At 52.1% G+C, this 17,036-nt stretch overlaps 1 protein-coding gene and 1 long non-coding RNA gene across 14 annotated transcripts in view; one reads left to right on the forward strand and one right to left on the reverse strand.

Annotated features, from left to right (window-relative positions):
• The window catches only part of LOC103350601 (collagen alpha-1(I) chain), a 31,183-nt gene that overhangs the window by 13,868 nt on the left and 279 nt on the right, over window positions 1–17,036 (reverse strand). Inside the window, exons 2-4 of the long non-coding RNA XR_007908992.2 lie at window positions 12,386–12,505; window positions 11,914–11,991; window positions 10,763–11,818 (exon numbers count right to left, since the gene is read on the reverse strand). This is a non-coding gene — a long non-coding RNA (collagen alpha-1(I) chain). The remainder of the gene's footprint in view (window positions 1–10,762; window positions 11,819–11,913; window positions 11,992–12,385; window positions 12,506–17,036) is intronic.
• Window positions 11,300–17,036, forward strand: part of TIAM1 (TIAM Rac1 associated GEF 1) — a 445,843-nt gene continuing 440,106 nt past the window's right edge. For all 13 annotated transcript variants that reach the window (XM_051819218.2, XM_051819217.2, XM_070071883.1 and 10 more), the window contains exon 1: window positions 11,300–11,437. The gene's annotated coding sequence lies outside the window, so the exon portion shown is untranslated. The remainder of the gene's footprint in view (window positions 11,438–17,036) is intronic.

Genomic DNA, 17,036 nt, shown 5'->3' on the forward strand with positions numbered 1-17,036 from the left:
CTTACAGATATGCTGAGTTCAGGAGACTTTTTTTTTTCTTTAACATTTATCTATGGGGCCAAGCAGCTCTTCCTGTAGTTCCACTTCAAGATAGGGAAACCTCCCGCCCCACCCAGCCTCCCTGCTGGGCCTCCCTAGGTGAAGCAGTCCTGACAGCTGATGATTGGTTTGCCCCCTCTACCATCACTGCCAGAGTCTCTGTCCCCACCCCTGCCAGGAGGCCTGCCCCTGCCCCCCATGCCCCCATGAGACCTGCGTCCTCAGGGCCTCCCCAGTTGCCCCGTTGGGCTCCAGGGGTCCACCCCCCTGCACCAGTGGTCCATCCCCCCCCCCCAATCTGGGGTCCATTCTCCAGCACCTGCCGTTCACCCCCAGACCCCAGGGGTCCACCTCCAGCTCCCTGGAATTCATCCTGCAGCTGCTGGGATCCACTCCCAACCCCCTGGCGTACACCCTTCAAATTCCTGGTGCTGAGGCCCCCACTCCCCTCCTAAGGCCCTAGGAACACTCCTCCTCCTCCCCTAGCTAACTGAAAAGTGGTCCAACTACCAAGCATGGTCTTCTGTCCTCTCTTCCTCCCTGCCCCACCCCATGTTTGCACTGCTCTAGAGCTCATTAAATGTCTCCTGGTGCTTGAAAAGAACATTTTTATTTATGGGGCCAGCGCTGTGGCATAATGGATTAAGCTGCTACCTGCAAAGCTGGCATCCCATATGGGTGGTGGTTTGTGTCCTAGCTGATCCACTTCCCATCTAGCTCTCTGCTAATGTGCCTGGGAAAGCAGCAGCAGATGGCCCAAGTCCTTTGGCTCCTACACCCATGTGGGAGACCCAGAAGAAGTTCTTGCCTCCTGGCTTTGGCCTGGCCCAGCCCCAAGCTGTTGCAGCCATTTGGGGAGTAAACCAAGGGATGGAAGTTTTCTCTCTCACTCTTCCTCTGTCTCTGGAACTCTGCCTTTCAAATAAATAAATAAATATTCCTTAAAAAAAACCATGTATTTGATTTATTTATTGGAAAAGCAGAGTTACAGAAATATCTTCCATCTGCTGGTTTACTCTCCAAATGGCCACAACAGCCTGGGGGTTGGGTCAGGCTGAAGCCAGGAGCCAGTAACTCCCTCGGAGTCTCCCATGTTGGTGTGGGGGTCCAAGCACTGGGACCACATTTTGATGCTTTCCCAGGCACATTAGTAGGGAGCTGGATGGGAACTGGAGCAGCCAAGACTCAAACTGACACCCATATTGGATGCTGGCATTGCAGGTGATGGCTTAACCTGCTGCACTAAGACATCGGCCCCCACAAGACTGTTGAGGTCTTAAGGAGAGATGCCTGGTAAATCTTTTGGAAATGATTCTGGCCTTGTGAGGAGAACAAGTGTCTCAGGGATGCACAGTATCTGTAGCATGGGCCAGGGGTTGTTTTCAAAGTTCTTTATTGCATGAACACTACCAGTGTTTTAACATCCCCAGAAGAACACTCTTTTTTTTTTTTTTCCAATAGTTATTTATTTATTTGAAAGGCAGATTTACAGAGAGGCAGAGACAGAGGCAAAGACAGAGAGAGGTCTTCCATTTGCTGGTTCACTCCCTAAATGCCCGCAATGGCCGGAGCTGTGCTGATCCCAAGCCAGGAGCCAGGAGCTGCTTCTGTGTCTCCCATGCGGGTGCAGGGGCCCAAGCACTTGGGCCACCTTTTACTGCTTTCCCAGGCCATAGCAGGGAGCTGCATTGGAAGTGGAGCAGCTGGGACTTGAACTGGCGCCCACACAGGTTGCCGGCACTGCAGGCAGTGGCTTTACCCACTATGTCACAGTGTGGGCCTCCAGAAAGGCACTCTTAATGAGCCTCCCTTCACAGATGAAGGCAATGAAGTACAGAGACATTGAGTAGTGCGCCCAAGGTCACACATCTGGTAAGGGGCAGAGGAAAAGTTGACTCAGGGAAGTCTTTGCCTTTAGCAACTGCCTCTCTTGGTCTGTGTGCACACGTTTGTGTGTGTGTGTAGGGGCAGGAACTCCCTATGGGTGTCACTGATTTTGGTGGCCGCATAGTACCATTTGCTTCTCCGGGAAGCAGCTTCCCAAAGCCTTTGCATGTGCTCTGGAACAGTCTCTGTATCAGCCTTCCCTGGGTGCTGGATGAGGTGGAAAAGGAGGCAGCTTGCACTTGCTGTCACCTCACTGTGCTGGCAAGGATACTGAACATTGTGCACAGGGGAAGAGAAAGTCCCTGAAGCTGAGACCAGCTCAATCATCCCAGAAGCTCCCCGCAGGCAGTAGTTATGGTTAGCCTTAAGAGGAGCTTATGCTTGTTCCCATTAGAAGCATTGATAAACGGAGTGCACTGAGCAGAAGCAGAAGAACTGAATTCAGATTGGTTTTCACTTGGAGACCTGTTGATATGTTCCCAGGCATTGCTTCTGATTCCCAACTCTTTCATCATAAATACATTTCCTTTTGGTTGGTTGTTTGTCCCTTTGCCTTGAAGTTTCTGAAATATTCCATAGCGCTGGTCCTGCCAACTCTGCAGAAGTGTTGCTGCTGCTCAGGGCCTGTTCACAGCCAAGTGGCAGAGTTTCTCCACAAACTGCCATTTCAGTGAAAACAGAAAATAGAATGCAATAAAGCAAATTATGAAGAGGAGGCACTGCTAAGGTCCGTGAATGTGACATGGCTGGATTTGTCTGCACTCTGCCTGGAGTGTTTTTGGTAGTCATCAGATAGATTGCATTGAGGCTTCTCTGGTCTTTGCTCCCTAATTGAAGGCTCACCATGGCTGGATAATTTCTTGGCCTCTTAACTCCTTTCCTGGGCCTTCTTTTAGGGCGTTCCCAATGTCTTTCCTCAGGCAAGAAGTACTAGGTTAAACTAATGCCTTGACTTAGTACTTTTTTTTTTCCTTTAAAGATTTTATCTATTTATTTGAGAGGTAGAGTTACAGAGAGAGGGAGAGACAGAGAGGTCTTCCATTCGCTGGTTCATTCCCCAGATGGCTGCAACAGCTGGAGCTGAGCCAATCCAAAGCCAGGAGTCAGAAGCCAGGAGCTTCTTCTGGGTCTCCCACACAGGTGCTGGGGCCCAAGCACTTGAGCCATCTTCTGCTGCTTTCCCAGGCCACAGGAAAGAGCTGGATCAGAAGAGGAGCAGCCGGGACATGAATCAGTGCCCATATAGGATTCTGGCACCACAGGTAGAGACCTAGCCCATCACACCACAGTGCCGGCCCCAGCACTTGTTTTGAATATTGTTATTCTTCCCAGGTGGTTTTGCAAAGAGGTGGCAGTGTGTCTCAGAGGGTCTTGTTAAGGTGTAGATTCACATTCGGCATGTCTGGGCTGGGGGACTGAGATTGTGCAGTTCTGATACTTGCCATTGCTGTTGGTCTGCAGACCATGTGGAGTTGCAAGACTACAGAGGAGAACTACTGGGACATGTGTTCGCCAGCGTTCCCCAGAATTGACAAGGTGTACATACATCTAGGAAGAGATTTACCTACCCTATGGTATTGGCTTGCACGGTTGTGGAGGCTAAGAAGTCCCAGGATCTACATTTGGCAAGCTGTGGAGTCAGGTGATCTGATGGTATAGGCTCTGGTTTGAAGGCCTGGGGACCAGAAGAACCAGGGTGTAAATTCCGGTCTGAGAGCTGGCAGGCTCAAGACCCAACAGCCTAGATTTCGTTTCAAGTCCAAAACAAGAAGAGAAAGAAAACCAACATCCCAGCCTAGTAACTGCTAGGCAGGAGGCGTTTCCTATTCCTTGCAGGGGAACATGTGTTTGTTCTATGGAGACCCTTAAGAGTGTGAGCTCACCCACACTGGGTAGGGCCATCAGCTCCACTCAGTCACCAGTTCCATGTGGAATCTCAACCACAGGTACACCAGGAATAATGTTTGACCAAATGTCAGGTATACCCAGAATAATGTTTGACCAAATGTCTGGGCACTCTGTGAACCAATCAAGTTGACATATAAAACAAACCACCACAGGACAAGCACAGGTGTGCTTGTCTTCTCCTGGGGCCTTCATGGCTCCTGGGTTGTCCCTGCTTGTCTATCTCTAGTCCACTCTGGGGCTGAATGCTTGTTGCTGCCCTGGATCTCTAACTGCTCAAGGGCATCTCTTCATATAAATGTTTGAGTGTGCATCAGTTCTGGCATATAAACGATGTATTTATGTTAAACCTCTAATGTACACACATCACATGCCATGGAGGGCAGGGTACAAACTGGATGTCAAAGAAGACAAAGGATGAGATAAGTACCTTGGACCAGAAGCCATATAGGCAGGACAAGGGATATAATCTACAGAACCCAGAACAAAATGAAACCCCTAGTTCAAAAGTTAAGGTTTTTTTTTTTTTTTGAAGGTTTATTGATTTATTTGAAAATCAGAGTTACACAGACAAAGGGAGAGACAGAGATTTTTCATCTACTGGTTCACACCCCAGATGGCCTCAATGGTCAGGGCTGAGCTAGGCCAAAGCCAGGAACCAAGAGCTTCATCTGAGTCTCCCATGTGGGTGCAGGGGCCCAAGCACTTGTGCCATCTTTTGCTTTTTCCCAGGTCATTAGCAGGGAGCTGCATAGGAAGTGGACACAAACTGGTGCCCATATGGGATGCAGGTATCACAGATGGTAGCTTTAACTGTTATGTCACAATGCAAGCCCCCAGACATGAGGTTTTTCAGGACAGGGAAAACAGGGCCTTTGATCAAGTATGGAGTCCATCTGACTTGCAGCTGTGTGGATTTGCAAAAGCCACATCCATGCAGCTGGTCCTGGGTGTGGGGGAGGGGAGAGAGAAAAAGTGCACAGTTGGAAACAATATGGCGGAAGGAAAGGGCAGACTCAAGGGGACTGAGAAAACACTGCAGTATTGACTCACAGCTCTTTTCATTTTACTCTTTCTTTTCTCTTTCCCAGAGGGTAGTTTTAAAACACCATTTAAAAAAGCATACCATGTTCAGTGAAACAATATCTGGGTAAGAGAATCAGAGCAAACTCATCAACAGTTGCTTTGGGAAACCAAAGTTCCACCTGTGTCCTGATGGAATTCTAAGTCAATGAAAACTCAAGTAGGAAGAGCTTTTGCAACAGACAGTCACTGGACACACACAGTATGCAGGTGAGGGATGCACACCCCTAACATCCACTGGACACATACAATATGGCTTCAGGAGAGAAAGCCATGCTCTCAAGAAGCATCAAGTCAGCTGGAGACCCTCTTGGTCACTTTCTATTGCTGTAACAGAATGCTCAAGACTGGGTGGTTTATAAAACATAGAGGTTTTTTTTTTTTTTTTTTTTTTTTCCTCTCGTGTGAGAGACTGGAAGTCCAAGATCTGGAAGCCACATTTGATGAGGGTTTTGTGGTTGCATCACAACATGGTAGAAAGCAGAAGGGCAAGTATGCATCTGCAGAAGACACAGAACAGTAGGGGCAGCCTTGCTGTACTTAACTCACTCTTGAATAATGAATCCAGTCCCTGGAGAGTGAGAACTCCCTCAAGAATAACAGTCCTAGAGAGCAGCATTTTCCAGCCTGAGAATGTGCCCCCCCCCATCACTTCTTCAAGGTGCAATACTGTTACATGGAGAATTAAATTTCAACATGCTTAGAATGGGACAAACCACAGCAGAGACAAAACTACACTATAGTGCTGCTCTATCACTTATGAAGTTCTGCTAAAGAGAGATTTTTTAAAAAAATACTTATTACTTGAGATATGAGAGAGAGAGAGAGAGAATGAGAGAAATAGAGAAGGCACTCCTATTTGCTGGTTCACTCCCCAAATGCCCACATACCCATAATGGCAAAGCTGCAACCAAGAGTGCAATCCAGGTTCCATGTGGGAGGCAGGAACCTTATCATCTGAGTTATCACCCTGCCTCTCAGGGTCTGCATAAGGTGGAAGCTGCAGTCAGGAACTGGCACCAGCAATCAAACTCAGGTATATCTAAGTGAGATACAGGCATCAACTGCTAAACTAAAATTCTGCTTCCTGAGTGTTTTTTTTTTTTTTTTAATAAATAAGCTGCCTCATATATTTTCTTCAAAGAGGGTATCCAAAGATAAATGATGTAAAAGAAAATAATTAAGTCCCAAACTTCTTGTAGGGAGTACATGAAGTTAAACTTCATCCATGCCATAGATATTTATTGAGCACTATTTGCCAGGCACTGTCCTAGACACTTGGATATAGCAGTGACCCAGAAACCAGATACCCAGAAGGGCATGTGCTAGCATGGAAGTCCTGCTCAGGAGCAGAGGAAAAGCAGGGTTAACTTCTGGGGCTCATATTTGTGGTGCCACAGAACTAGGGATGACCATTTGTTGTGACTTAGCTATAGTAGGAGAGGAAAATGTTGACTTTTAAGTTGGGGTCATGAACTAGAAACATAATTTCTGTTCATTTTCCTGCCCTAAACCCTTAATTCTACCTTCGACCACTCCATGTTTTCTTTAATGCCAATTCTATGTTCTCTTTAGATGTCAACAGTGCCCTCAGGAGACAAGATGCCAGAATACTCTGCCAGATGGCATTTGTCTGTGTTTTAATCAAAATGCCCCATTCTCTGTGCCAGTGTGAAGCAGCAACATACTGTCTGGAGCAGAGACAAGAGCACAGAAGCCTGCTGTAGCTGTTGAGGTTTGTGAGGTCAAGAAATGTACCCAGGGGGCTGCAACGGCTTAATTCTGTCAAGCTCCATGGCAGTGCCACGGTTACGGGAACAAAGCCATCCACAGTCAGTTGTGAGCAGATTTGGAGAGGCAAAGTCCTGATATGGGGCTCAGGGAGACAGTGAACGAGGGCAAGAACCCAAATGGTGGTTTCCTATGTATCCATCTCCCCTTGACGGGCAGGGGGCCAGGCACTTCTCTTACATCACCTCATTTAACTATTGAATGAAATATTATCATCCCCTCTCAAAGAGTTTAACTGAATCGGCTAGACCCAATATCAATCTGTATGCCTTTTGTGCTATTTGCTTGGAATGATCTTTTTTTCTTTTAATTCTCTCAACATCTTTTTAGATCAGGTGCACTACCCCTATTTCAGAGAATGAGAAGTGGAGGCTGAGGCTGCATATCTGGTTGATGGTAGAACCTAGCCAGCCCTATTCCAGGGTTCTGTATCTCAGCTGCTTTTGGGATTTTTTAGGAGCAAGGCAATCAGATGAGGGCTCCGAGGATTCACCCGAAGCTCACCCTGCAGCACTGTTACCATCAACAGGATGGCCCTGAGGCTGCAGCCCTCAAAGGCAGGGAAGAGATCACTTCCAGGAGAGCCTCTAGTAGTGACCAGCCAGAGGGTTTATTTACTTAGCAAACGTGATGTGATGCTATGATATGCCAGGCACTTGCCTATCCACAGTGCTAATATTAACTCATCCATCCTCATACCAACCCCATGTGGTGGGAGCTCATCTTCTCCATTACAAGGATGGGGAGTCTGAAGGAACTTGCCCTAAATCACAGCCAGGCTGCCTGGCTCCAGAGTCTCCACTTTAAGCAGAGCCAGATGGACTTTTTTTTATTTTTTTATTTTTGACAGGCAGAGTGGACAGTGAAAGAGAGAGACAGAGAGAAAGGTCTTTCTTTTGCCGTTGGTTCACCCTCCAGTGGCCACTGCGGCCGGTGCGCTGCGGCCGGCGCACCGCGCTGATCCGATGGCAGGAGCCAGGAGCCAGGTGCTTTTCCTGGTCTCCCATGGGGTGCAGGGCCCAAGCACCTGGGCCATCCTCCACTGCACTCCCTGGCCACAGCAGAGGGCTGGCCTAGAAGAGGGGCAACCGGGACAGAATCTGGCACCCCAACCGGGACTAGAACCCGGTGTGCCGGCGCCGCTAGGCGGAGGATTAGCCTAGTGAGCAGCGGCGCCGGCCCAGATGGACTTCTGAACACCCTTAGGGAAAAGTCCTCCACTCATTTCCAAATATGCATGTTCTTTAATATGCACATACATATGTGTTTGTGGGTATACACACACACACACACACACACACACATTTCCTCCTGTGATGAAAATCTTCACGGGGCTGGTGTTGCAGCACAGTGGGTTAAGCTGCTGCCTGTGATACCAGCATCCCCTATGGATACTGGCTTGTAGCTGCTCTGCTTCTGATCCAGCTCTCTGCTAATCTGCCTGGGAAAGCAGCGGAAGATGGCCCAAGTGTTTGGATCCCTGCCCAAACACGTGGGAGGCCAGGATGGAGTTCTAGGCTTCTGGATTCAGCCTGGCCCAGTCCCAGCTTCTGTTGCAGTCATTTAGGGAGTGAACCAGAGGATGAGAGATCTCTTTTTTTTTTTCTGTCTCTCCCTCTTTCTCTAACTCTGCCTTTCAAATAAACAAATCTTTAAAAAAATATCTTCACAAGGAAGCGATTCTCTAAAGAAGGTTGAATAAGGTATTGGCTGAGACTAAGCTGGTTTTGGAAAGAGTATATTTTGGAAAAGCTCCTAAGCTTGGTTCCTTTTGTTTATTTGTTAAAAAAAGATTTATTTATTTAAAAGAGCAATAGAGAGGGAAAGACAGAGAGAGATCTTCCATTTGTTTTTTCACTCTAAAAATGACTGCGCTAGGCCAGGCTGAAGCAAGGAGCCAGGAACTCCATCCCAGTTTCCCATATGGATGGCAGGGTCCAGAGTACCTGGACTGTCATCTGCTGCCGTTCTAGGAGCATTAGCAGGAAGCTAGATTGGAAGTGAAGCAGCCAGGACTCGAATTTGCCCTCTGATATAAGATGCCTGTGTGGAGCAGTGGCTTAATTCTGCTGCACCACAATGCTAGCTCCTTGGCTCCTTTTAATGTCTATCACACAACTTGGTAGACACATCACTTTGAGATGTACTATCCTATCTCAGATTGATGTTCCAGAAGCAATTTTTTTTTCAAATTAATTTATTTGAAAGGTAGAGTTAAAGAGAGGGAGAGAGAGAGAGGGAGAGGGAGAGAGAGACAGAGAGATGGAGGGTGGTTGAGAGAGAGAGAATCTTCCATTTGCTGGTTCATGCCTCAAATGGCTTCAATGGCTGGGGCTGGGCCAGGCCAAAACTAGGAGCCTGAAGCTTCTTCCCATGTGGGTGCAGGGACCTGAGCACTTGGACCATCTTCTGCTGCTTTCCTAGGCACATTAACAGGGAGCTGGATTGGAAGTGGAGCAGCCTGGACTAGAACTGGACCCATGTGGGATGCAGGCGTTGCAGGTGGCAGTTTTATCTGCTATGCCAGCCAAGCATTTCATTTTTAAATATTTTATTTATTATTCATTTTCATTTTATCAAAGAAGGAGAGAGGGAGAGAGATCTTCTATCCATTTGTTCACTCTCCAAACAACTGCAACCGTTGGGGCTGAGCCAGGATGAAGCCAGGAGCCAGGAACTTTATCTGGGTCTCCCAAATAGGTGGCAGTGAACCAAGGACTTGGGCCACCACCTGCTGCCTCCCAAGGTGTGCATTAACAGGAAGCTGAGCCAGGACTCAAACCCAGGTATTCTGATAAGGAATGCAGCAGCCATCTTGACTGTTGTCTCAAATGCTTCCTGTGGAAGCATTTCACATCTTTAGAGCTCCGACGAATCGTTATAGCTCTTCTATCATTCATTGGTTAAATATTTCTGAGCACCCTAAACATACCAAGTACTGTGCTAGGTATTGGGATACAGCAGTGAAGACAGCTAAGATTCTGGCTCACATGGAGGGCTGTGGCTGGTGGTGGGGAACACGATTAACCTGCACATTCAGCACCAAGTAAGGCAGAACAGGAGGGAGGCGCAGGCTACAGGTACCTAACCCTGACGGGGAGCCAAAGGCTTCCCAGTGTCTCTAAGACACTCAGCAGGGATTCAGCAAACGCCCACTGGACGTCTGGACGCCAACCTGGCACCTGCAGAATGGGTGAGGATTAGTCAAGGGAAGGAGGGCTTGGTGGATGAGCGTGCATCTAGGGAAGAGAAAAGGCCTAGAGAGTGCCAAAGTGATTTTCTGACTTGTTTACAGGGATCGTTGTGCAGCCTGGAGAATCCATGTCAGAGGCAAGGCCTGGAGCAGAACGACGAGGATGGTAGAAGGGGATGGATTTGGGAGGTTAACAGCAATAGAAAGGAGCGGGATGAGGCTGCGTATGGAATCAGGGGGCGAATAGCAATTTCCCGGTTTAGGCTAACCTTCTTACTTTTTTCTAATTTAATTTTCTTAAGGTGAACACATTTCCTATCTAGATTTAGGAGCACGCTATAGGCTAACCTTAGGCAAGGGCATTCCGTTTTGTTTTCAGTAGGGGTACAGAGCCACCTTCCCCACGCCTGGGCGCTTACGTGGCCGGGGCCGGGGCGGTTTCGCTCGAGGCTCTGCCGCCGGCGTCTGGGGTTCGAAGCCCCTCACAACCTCCGGAGAGGTGGCCTGCGACCGAGGAGGCCAGGAGGTCACGTTCTCCGCCTGAGGTGCGGCCCAGGCCCCACGCTGCGACCCCAAGCTCCGCGGCGGGGCCAGGTGAGCGTCCCGGAGAGAACCGGGCTCTCCCGGGCTCCGCGGGGGCCACCGTGCTCGACCTGGAGCCCGGTTAGCGTCCCCATCCTCCCGCACCCACGGGAAGGGGCTGAAGGATTTTTTTTTCTTTTTTTCCTCTCGTAAAAAAGTTCCTGTCTCCCCCTAGAGCCCGGAACACGCCTCCCAGGCCAGACCACGTGTCGCAGGTACAGCGGTTTTTGGCTCTTCGCCTCCCCCTTCCCCTTCGCTCGAGGTGGCAGGAAAATCCTTTACCTCAGACCAATCCCACGGACGCCGAGCCGCGCGCGCGCGCGCGCCAACTGGAGCCCCTTCTGCGCACGTCATTGGTCACCTCTACCTAGGCAGGCTGACAGGCAGCTGAGCGGGCCTATTGCAGGAGGAGGCGGAGGCCACTCGGCCCTCCCAAAGCTGCTTTGTTTAGGGGCTCCCTCGCCGGTCCCCGGGCCGCCGCGCCTCCGACGCCTTCCCGCGGTCTCTGCAGGCCGCGCAGCCGGAGCCTCGAGGGGCGGCATCGCCAGAGTGCGCGATGCCGCAGCCCTGCCGGCCGCGCGCCGGGGCCGGGACGCAGCGCAGGTAGCCAGCGTGCGCCTGTTGTCACTCTGCTGCCCAACTCCGAACGCCCCGCTCCTGTATCCGCCGCCTCTGATTGGCTGGTCCGAGGAGGAGCGATTGTCAGGAAGCCCAATCGGAGCTCGGTTTCCCACGGGCTCCCGCGGCCCCGCCCCCGAGGCCGCCGGCTGAGGCGCCCTGACAGCTCCCATTGGCAGACGGCGAGTGGGGCCCGAGCGCGGCCGGCAGAGCAGCGCCGCCGCCGTCGGGCGCGCAGCTCTGCAGCGCCGCGACCACCTCGGCGTCCGCAGCCCCAGGGGCCCGGCGGCCCCGCATTGTGCCCGGCGCCGTCGCGGAGGTCCCGGACGCACGTCACGGGTGAGTACCTCAGGCTCCGGGAGGGCTCGGGCCGGCAGATCAGAGCCGCCCCGAGGGACAGCGGCGAGGAGGATGCCCGCAGCCCCTGCGCCCGCGGCGGGCGAGTCCTGACTCGGTCTCCCGCACACGGGGGGCTCCCGGCGGGTCCTAGCTCCCCCCGGTCGGGCTTTCCTCGTATTGTTTCCGCGTGCACCGCTCGGGCGGCGCGGCCGGTCTGGGGAGGCGGAGGCCGGAGGAGGCGTCCGTACGCGAGCGCGGCCGGGAGCCCGCAGAGAGCGCGGAGCCCGGGCGGCGGCGCCGGCTCTCGGGCTTCCCCGCCGCGGGGTGGGCGCGGATCGCTGCGCGCCGCCGAGCTCCGTAGCTGCCCGCGGATTATGTCAACTTCGTGTGCGTGCCGTGTCCCCTGCGTGCGTCTTCGGCCCCGGACTTGGGCATCTCCGGGCCTGGCTTCTCGGCCACGCTGCCTAGGCGCTCACCTTGGCGATCGGTGCGGCGCTCGGGGCCGGACACGCGGGGCGCAGGGCCCGGAGCTGGCGCGCAGGGCGCGGGGACCGCTGTGGGGGGGCATGGGAGGGGGCGTTCGAGGCGAGATCCTGCGGGTGCGCAGACAATGCCTCAGTCCCGGCGGAGGGGGTCCCGCGGGCTGTGCGTTGGGTCTCCGCCTCGCGGTCAGCTCTGCCGCCGTGGTGCGGCTGCACGGTGCAGCTCGCCACCCGGCTGCAGACCCGCGTGGGGCCCGCTTTTGTTTACAGACCTCGCCATTGGGCGAGAGCTGAGCCGCGCTCCCCCGGCCCTGGCCGCTGCCGCGTGTCCCCTGCGCGCGGAGAGAAGTTGGTGCACGCTGTCAGGTGACGCCCCCTCCCCCGGCTCCTGGAGCGATGCTGTGGGGAGAAGGCGCCGACTCAGCCTGCGCGGCGCTCGGCGTCCCCGGGCCGGGTCTCTCCGCACCTGGAGCCCTCGGGTTGACAGCCGTCGGGGCGCTGACCTGGCCACCCTCGCCACTTTCCATTCGCCTCCTTCGGGCTTGCCCCGGGCTCAGGCCGGGGAGACGCACAGCCTGCTTTTTTCCTGCGTGTGGGCAGGATCTCCGTGGAAGGGCGCGCACGAGCCCTTGGGGACGCGGTGCCCCCGCGGAGCAGCGGTGGGGCGACCCGGAGCCAGGGCAGTCGGATGGCTTGGCGCGCGCTCGGAGCCACCGCAGAGGCTGGAGAGCCTGGGCGCCGAGGCCACAACCAAACCCAGGCTCCAGTGCCCGCTCCGTGTCCCTCGCGAACGGGGTGACCCTGGCCGAACTGCGCGGCCCGGCGCGTCTCAGTTTGCGCGTGTGTGAAGTGGGCGTGCTGAGGATCTCTGCCTGTGCTAGGGGGCTGCTCAAGGACAGAGTACATCCATTGCAGGGCGCACGCGAATCTCTGCGGCGATTTGTCCGAGGAACTCTGAGACCGGCTGGCCCGAGTGGCTTCCCTTCTCTGCCCTCTCCGCTCCTCCAGCCCCGTTCTCAGCTTCTGACACGGCTTGTTTTTACGTGGCCCTGTGCAGAATCGTACTCATCCCTTGCAGCGCCGCCTCATGCGTTTGAATTTCCACGAGGTTTTCCGTTGTTTCTTCTTCCTCAAGACTATGCTGAGGCCCAGGACCTGGCTTTGGGGAAGGTGGGAAGTGGTTGCCGGTGGACCAATGGCTGCTACGCAAAGTGCTGGACGCCGGGATGGAGGGCGGTTTGAACGCAGAGCTGGCTGGGGATACCTGGCAAGCGGGAGGGCACACTTCCTGCGAGAGCTGTAATCGAAGCTCTCTGTCTTGCCCCAGAAGCTGTGGAAATTGCTCTGTTGTGCCTTATAACTAGTCACTCCACCAGGAAGCGTGCCTTCGAGTGGCAAACAGCAAAGTTGCTAAGTAATTATGTTGCAATGGAGATGAAGTAAACTTGGGGAGGCGAGCGAAGGCTGTTGGCTAAGCCAGGAAGGTAGAGGAAGAGAATTGATTTCATTGAATGTCTTCAGAATGCTGTCAGGGTGTTTGCCTCCTATTTCCCGTGCTCTCCTAGCTCTGCACTGCTAATTTCCTTCAGGCAAACAGAGAAGCCAGTATTCCATAGAAAAGAACAAAACAAAACAAAACACCAAAAAAAAAAAAAAAAAAAAGCTACCCACAATCAGATAAATAGGCCAGAAAGATGATCTTAGGCTCCTCGGCAAAGATTTTATTGAAAAAATACCTCCTGTTTTAACACGCTGTTGCCCGTTGGGACAAATTATTGAGCTGAGTCTAACAGCACATCCTTTGAATGTAGACCTCAGGGGCCTTTGCCAGCCAACACAAGCAAATAAACAAACAGGAGGGAGCGTCCAGTCCGTGCAGTGATTGCATAGGCCCACGGGGACTGCTCCCTGTCCCCACCGTCCCCTTGGGCCTCCCTCTGTCACCCCCAGTGGAGGCTGACTCCTCCAAGCCCCTCACAGGATGCTTCCGTGGAAGGGGCCTGTGGCATTCTGCTGGATAAATAGAAGAAGCTTTTAAAGTGGCCCTCGCAGCAATGACTCCAGTCCTCCCTGGGCTGGTTCTGGGAATCCCCTGGTCCTCAGGGATGCTGAGGGCCTCTTTGCCCCCTGCTGCTGTCTGAGGAGCAAATCAGTTGGGGGCCTAGACTTAAAAGGGAGCACGTGGTTAGGAAATCTCATTAGCTGACAATTTAACTCCACTCTAATGCTCATCCAAAGAGCTGGGACAAAGACTTCCTCCCTGGTCCCTCTCCATTTCTTTCTCCCTGGTCTCCTCCCCTCTCCTCCTCTCCCCTCCCCCTTGGAGCCAGAAAGGAAACATAGTCCTGGTCCACCCCCCTCCCCCCAGATTCCAGCTGTTCTGGTGAGTCAGGTGAACCCCAGGACCGCAGGCATTCTGAGGCCTCCCTGGGAATTCTCTGGAAGCTTTGCTGTGGGCCTCCTGGGGGTGTGTGTTCACACTTGGCACGTTCCTTTCTCCAAGGCACTGTCTGAAGGAGCAACAGCTTCTGTGCGACATTTTAATAGTTGTGCAGTAGGATCTTATGATTTCCTAAATGAGGGATTTGCGTGAGAGCATAGGAATCACTCCAAGCCTTGCAGAGGGGGCTTTGCCTGTGTGCAAAGGGCAGAGGGGCAGGGGTGAGGAGCCCTAAGCTGAATGTGGTTTCCATGGGCTGTGCTTAGATTCCTTGCGGGTTCCTGAACACCGCAGATTCACCCTTGCGGCGGAGAAAGATTTTTATTTGCATGGTCTCCAGGGCTTTGGTCTCCTGAGTCAAAAGCAGTTTCGGGGACCAGCACTGTGGCATAGCGGGCCAAGCTGCCACCTGCAGTGCCAGCATCCCATACCAGTTAGCGTCCCAGCTGCTCCACTTCCGATCCAGCTCTCTGCTATGGCCTGGGAAACCAGTAGAAGATGACGCAAGTCTTGGGTCCCTGCACCTGTATGGAGATCCGGAAGAAGCTCCTGGCTCCTGGCTTTGGATCTGCTCAGCTCCGGCTGTTGTGGCCATCTGGGGAGTGAACCAGAGGATGGAAGACGTCTCTCTCTCTCTCCCTGCGACTGCCTCTCTGTAATTCTGCCTTTCAAATAAATAAATAAATCTTAAAAAAAAGAAAAAGTGCAGTGTCTTCACTGGAGGGGTGTGTGTGAATGCGTGTCTGCACACATACACACGTTTACATGTGTGTGTATATCCATAAAACTGCATACATACACATACATTTCCCTTTCTAAATTAAGCAAATGGGTAGAGGGTGTGTTTATGAGTGAATTTCTCTGTCCCCCCCTTTTTTTTCCTTAAAAAATTTTATTGGAAAGGCAGAGTGACAGGGAGGGAGAGAGAGACAGACAGAAAGAGATCTTCTTTCTGCTGGTTCATTCCCCAAATTCTTGCTAGTGCCAGGGCTAGGGCAAGCTGAAGCCAAGGAGCCAGGTACTCTATCTGTGTCTCCCATGTGAGTGGCTAAGTACTTGGGCCATCACTGCCTCTCAAGTGCATTAGCAAGAAGCTGGGTCAGAAGTATGCAGTTGAGGCATAGCCATTTAAGCAGTTAAGCCGGCATCTGCAATGCTGGCATCCCATGTGGGCACTGATTGACATCCTGGCTGCTCTACCTCCTTGCTAATGCACCTGGGAAAACAGCAGAAGATGGCCCAAATATTTGGGCCCCCTGCACTCATGAGGGAGACCAGGATGAAACTCCTGGCTCCTGATTTTGTCCTGGTTCAGCCCTGGCCATTGTAGTCATCTGAAGAGTGAACCAGCAGGTAGAAGATATCTCTCCTCTCCCTATCTTTTCCCCTCTCTCTGTAACTCTGCCTTTCAAATACATACATAAATCTTAAAAAAAAAAAAAAAAAAGAAGTGTGCGGCAGTTGTTACTGGAACTAGCACTTCATTATGGATTTAACCTGCTGCACAACAGTGCCTGCCCTCTTTGCCCTTTTGTTTTTATTTTTTTCCTCAATACAGGATCAGAAAAATCAGATTTAGGAGGGCTTGGCAAGCTTTCTCTGTTTCTCACAGTCCCCCACTTCATATCTTTCTACCCCCCCCCCCTTTGAAGTGCAGGGTTAGAGAGAGAGAGAGAGAGAGAGAGAGAGAGAGAGGCAGACAGACAGGAAGATCTTCCTATCCGCTTGTTCACTCCCCAGATGGATGCAATGGCCAGGGCTGGGCCAGGCTGAAGCCAGAAGCTTCATCCGGGCCTCCTACATCTTCCACTGTTTTTCCAGGTGTGTTAGCAGTCAGCCGGATTGGAGGAGGAGCAGCTGGTACTCGAACTGGCGCCCACATGGGATGCCGGGGATGTAGACAGCAACTTTACCTGCTATGGCACCATGCTGGCCCCTAAATATTCTATTCTATATGTATATATAACTTACGTTTGAAAAAGGAAAACATTGGGGCTGGTATTTTGGTGCAGCTGGTTAAGCTGCTGCCGGTGATACAGGCATGTTGTATGAGTACCAGTTCAAGTCCTGGATGTTCCACTTAGATCCTGCTCCCTGCTAATGTGCCTGGGAAAGCAGTGGAAGATGGCTCAAGAGCTTGGGCTCCTGCTACCCATAGGGGAGACCTGAATGAAGTTCCAGGCTCCTAGGCTTTGCCTGGGCTAGGCCATGTGGCCATCTGGGGAGTGAACCAGCAGATGGAAGATCTCTTTCTCTGTAACTCTGCCTTTCAAATAAATAAATACATCTTAAAAAAACATTATCATCATTGTAGGCCATGTCACTTATTTAAAAAGAATTACACCAAAAATTAAAGGAGGCACTCAGAAGAAAATAGGGAGGGGAGTGTTTTAAGAACACAGTGTTCCAGTGTAAAAGGGTATGAGACGTTAGCAGTGAGGTGGAGTTTTGCCTCCATCCCCTGCCCCACACCTCTCCAACAACAAGCCTTTTCCTTTTCCTGTGGTCTCTGGGGCCTCATTAAGACATTCATGAGGGCCTGGGCTTGGGGGCAGGGAAGCCGGAGAGATTCCTCCAGTGTTGGTGTGAGATTCTTCTTAAAGATCTTGTAGCTCTTTTGCTTGATGCGGAGATTTTTCGTGCAGCTGGGCTGAGAGGCCTTGCATTGCATTGTGCT

This window comes from Oryctolagus cuniculus, chromosome 4 (assembly GCF_964237555.1).
Source record: "Oryctolagus cuniculus chromosome 4, mOryCun1.1, whole genome shotgun sequence".
NCBI lineage: Eukaryota > Metazoa > Chordata > Mammalia > Lagomorpha > Leporidae > Oryctolagus > Oryctolagus cuniculus.